The following is a 4,459-nucleotide window of genomic DNA, read 5'->3' as shown; positions in this document are numbered from 1 at the left end:
TAAAAAATTAATGAATAATCATATTCAAATTTTCAAATACTTTAAATCTCTATAGACAAAATATTAATGAATAATCTCAAATTTTCAAATACTTAGAATTGATTACTCAAATTTTCAAATACTTAGAATCATTTTTTTGGTTGAACGTCGAATAAAAAAATACCTTGAAGTCAAACAGTTTTTGAGTTCCAATCCGATGGGGAGTTCCACTGCATTTGTACATAGAGTTGATATTGACGTGCATACCTTACCACAATTGAAATGTTTTCTGCGGGAAGAATGAATAGATAACATATACTAGAATTACAAACTAAACGTCTTTGAAAGCAAACCAACCAAATGGTAATCATCGAGCGATGCAAGTTCTCTTGTAATATTGGTATTTTGGTAACAAGAATAATTCATACACATCCACTTACCATAGCTCAACAGATGCCATATAGGACAAAGTAAGAAATATTCTTCACCAAGTCCTAAATAAACCCTGAACATCCACGAAGAAATATCTTCCGGAATTTAACATAGGCCAACAAATTCCATATATGACAATATTATAACTTAACCAACAATCCCACCCATGCAAATTTTGGCTCCTCTATTTATAGTTTGCTACCAGTTTGGAAATTTGGATTATTTGGAGCCCCAGCCAAAGTAAAAAATTCTCAAAGGCCAAAGCGTAGCCCAAGCCAACGATGGTGGGTGGAAATAGTTTTCAACCAACAATTGACGCTCCTCGGTTTTACCTCACTAGCTGCGTCATTGCCCCAAGCGCAAAGACGGCGACGTATCATTTGTTCCTCTATATTCTTCTTTGTATTTCTTTTTTTGAATTGTGAGATGTGGGAAAATACAATATATTTTGTGGTTGATAAACTGAATGTTCAATTATTTGGATGATTATAATGTTTAAAGAAAGGATCAATATATTTTTTCCTAATGATATGTGAATAATTAATTAATAATATATATGAAAATTTTATTTGTTTCTATTTGTGTAAGTAAATGGTAATTATGTAGTATATTAAAAATTAAGGTTATGAGTTGAGTGTTAAAAACAATATTTTGTTGAATTAATTATATATGGATATTGATATATGAAGAAAATGAGGATGACTTTTATGTATTGAAATTTTTTAGTTCGATAATTAGTATAATTTAATCAAAGAGGTAAAAAATATTGGGTGAATTGGAATAATTAGGTTAAAGTGCACAAGCTTTAGAGAAGATGTTTCTCACTTTCACTACACTATCACTAATGGTCATTTGACTTGGGAGATGTTAAAAGACAAACTAATTTCTCAACAATCTTTTAATAAATTCATGTTACTTGTAAACATTCAATGACAAAACTTTGATACCTTTGGTCTGAATTGACATTAAATACCGCTCCAACTAAAATTCATTTAATACCCATGTGATTGTTAGATCATTCTACTCTATTTAAATTTAATATAGTACCCTCAAATCTTTTGCCAAAAATAGAGTCCAATATTCTATTATATTATTTTCCAATAAATATAATCACTTTATTCTATATACAAATAGTCGAGAATACCTTATTACTAAATTCACCATTTAATTAAATATTCTCTTATATTATTTTCCAATAAATATAATAGGTTTATACTATATACAAATAGTCAAGAAAGCTTTCGATAACAATAAATAGATACACTCTTAAAACACTCCAAATATTAATTTATAATTATAATTATTATGAGTACTGTATGATTAAAAATTATATTATTAAATAAGAAACACTATCTTAATAAATATTAAGAAATTCAAATAATTAAAAAAATTTATAAATATATAAAATTATGTTGAAAAATCTCACAAACTTAAAAGAGACTACATTTTTTATTATTCAAATTTCCCAATATTTATTAATTTAACCTCCATATACGCCATAATCATAATCACGTGGATAAATAAATCCAAGTTTGCTCCTAATTGATAATGTCAAATCTTATTTGTGTGTGGTTGCTTGAGTGAGGAAATTTTCTTCGATTCAATAAAAGGGTGTGCTGTATAATAATGAATATTTATCTTATTTGTGTGTGGTTGCTTGAGTGAGGAAATTTTCTTGGATTCAATAAAAGGGTGTGCTGTATAATAATGAATATTTAGATGTGTATTGCTCAATAAAAATTTCATTCACTAATAAACAAATACGGGTTTAAATGTAATTGGTTGTTATTAATATTATAGGAATTTGGATAATGTATATGTGTTTAGCTAGAATGTATTAATTTAAATAATTAAATGTATTTAATATGTTATTGAGAATTGTTTAAACATTTTTTTAACTTTTTTCAAAGAAATAGAATTATATAATTATATAAGATAATAATGAAAAAACTCTTCTCATTATATTACATACATATTATAATATGTTAGCAAAATATGACATGAATTTTAGAAAATTATATTATAAAAAGTTATATTAAATTGTTGTTGTAACCTTTTTTTCAATTGTTTCCTAAATTATAATTACAAAAAGAACATTGTATAATGAAAATATGTATAACAATAGATTAATTAAATAAATAAAAATATTTTCAAATTCTTTTAAATAAACTTTCAATACCTTACTTATATATGTTTAAATTCATCTGTCATTAGATTTTCTATTGTTTATAATTTGGCAAAGATTGTTTCGAATTACAAGTAAATTTGAGTAAACAATAAAATTTAAGATTGAGTCAACAAAAAATTGTCAAATTCCAACCAAAAATTCCTAAACATCTAGGATTTAGACAACCCATTAAAAATATTTATAAATTCATAAAATAAAAATAACAATTCAGTTTTAAGATTAAGATCAGCTTATATATCATTTTTTTTTTAAACAATGGAGACATATAGAATTAATTGTTTTAGAAACACATTTTCTTAATGGTTAAGAACATTTAAATTATAATTATTATGATTACTGTATGATTAAAAATTAGATTATTAAATAAGAAATACTGTGTTAATAAATATTAAGAAATTCAAATAATTAAAAAATATATAAATATAGAAAATTCTCTTGAAAAATCTCACAAACTTAAAACATACTACATTTTTTTATTATTTAAATTTCCCAATATTTATTAATTTAACCTCCATATACCACATAATCATAATCATGTAGATATTAATGTAGTCCATTAGAATGATTAAGTTGTGATATTAATGGAGTCCATTACAAGGATTATCTTATGATATTAACAATCTATTGTTTTATTAATAAATAAGTAAAATGATTTTAGATTAATTCTAAATATGAAAAAAATTAATATATAAGAATGTGTTGTTTTAGAAATTTAGTAATATAATTTTAATTTGATATTTCTTGATTCATTATGATTGAGTCAACAAAAATTTGTCAAATTCCAACCAAACATTATTTAGGTGGTTATTACACCTTAAAGACTACTCCTTATTTAGGTGGTTATTACACCTAATCACAATTGACAATAGTTAATTATGATTCACATTACATACATAATTAAAACATATAACTAAAATAAATTCACTACTATACAAAACAAGTAGCCATGTGATCTTGAATCTAGAAAAAAAAAACCAAGTTGTTCCCCAACTATTTTTTATTAGTTAAAATTTCACTCTTACACAACCATTAACATATGGGTTTTAAATGTAATTGGTTGTTATTAATATTATAGGAATTTGGATAATGTATATGTGTTTAGCTGGAATGTATTAATTTAAATAATTAAATGTATTTAATATGTTATTGAGAATTGTTTAAACATTTTCTTTTAACATTTTTCAAAGAAATAAAATTATATAATTATATAAGATAATAATGAAAAAACTCTTCTCATTATATTACATACATATTATAATATGTTAGCAAAATAAGATATGGATTTTATAAAATTATATTATAAAAAGTTATATTAAATCTCCTAGTGTAACATTTTTTTTAATTGTTTCCTAAATTATAATTACAAAAAAAAAACATTGTATAATAAAAATATGTATAAGAATAGATTAATTAAAAAATATATATATTTTTTCATTTTTTTTCTTTTTAACTTTAAATACCCTACTTAATATATGCTTAAATTCATGTGTTGTTACATTTTCTATCGTTTATAATTTGGCAAAGAATGTTTGGAATTACAAGTAAATTTGGGTAAAGATTGTTTGGAATTACAAGTAAATTTGTCAAAGATTGTTTGGAATTACAAATAAATTTGGGTAAACAATAAAAATTAAGAGTAAGTCAACAAAAAATTGTCAAATTCCAACAAAAAATTCCTAAACATCTAGGTTTTAGACAACTCATTAAAAATATTTATAAATACATAAAATAAAAATAATAACTATGTTTTAAGATTAAGATCAACTTATATATCATTATTTTTCGAAAACAATGGAGACATATAGAATTAATTGTTTTAGAAACACATTTTCTTAATGGTTAAGAACATTTAAATTATAA

The 4,459-nt window shown here is 23.1% G+C and overlaps 1 non-coding gene across 1 annotated transcript; it reads right to left on the bottom strand.

Annotated features, from left to right (window-relative positions):
- Nucleotides 1–637: 637 nt before the first annotated feature.
- On the bottom strand, nucleotides 638–778 carry LOC149234453 (U4 spliceosomal RNA). Its single transcript, XR_016246880.1, has one exon. It is a non-coding gene; the product is annotated as a U4 spliceosomal RNA (small nuclear RNA).
- Between the last annotated feature and the right edge of the window lie 3,681 nt (nucleotides 779–4,459).

This window comes from Pinus tabuliformis, chromosome 8 (genome assembly GCF_031772625.1).
Source record: "Pinus tabuliformis cultivar Carrire ecotype Pingquan chromosome 8, CPIR1, whole genome shotgun sequence".
NCBI classification, from domain to species: domain Eukaryota; kingdom Viridiplantae; phylum Streptophyta; class Pinopsida; order Pinales; family Pinaceae; genus Pinus; species Pinus tabuliformis.
The sequence above is the reverse complement of the archived record's forward strand: the minus strand, read 5'-3'. Positions and strand labels throughout refer to the sequence as shown.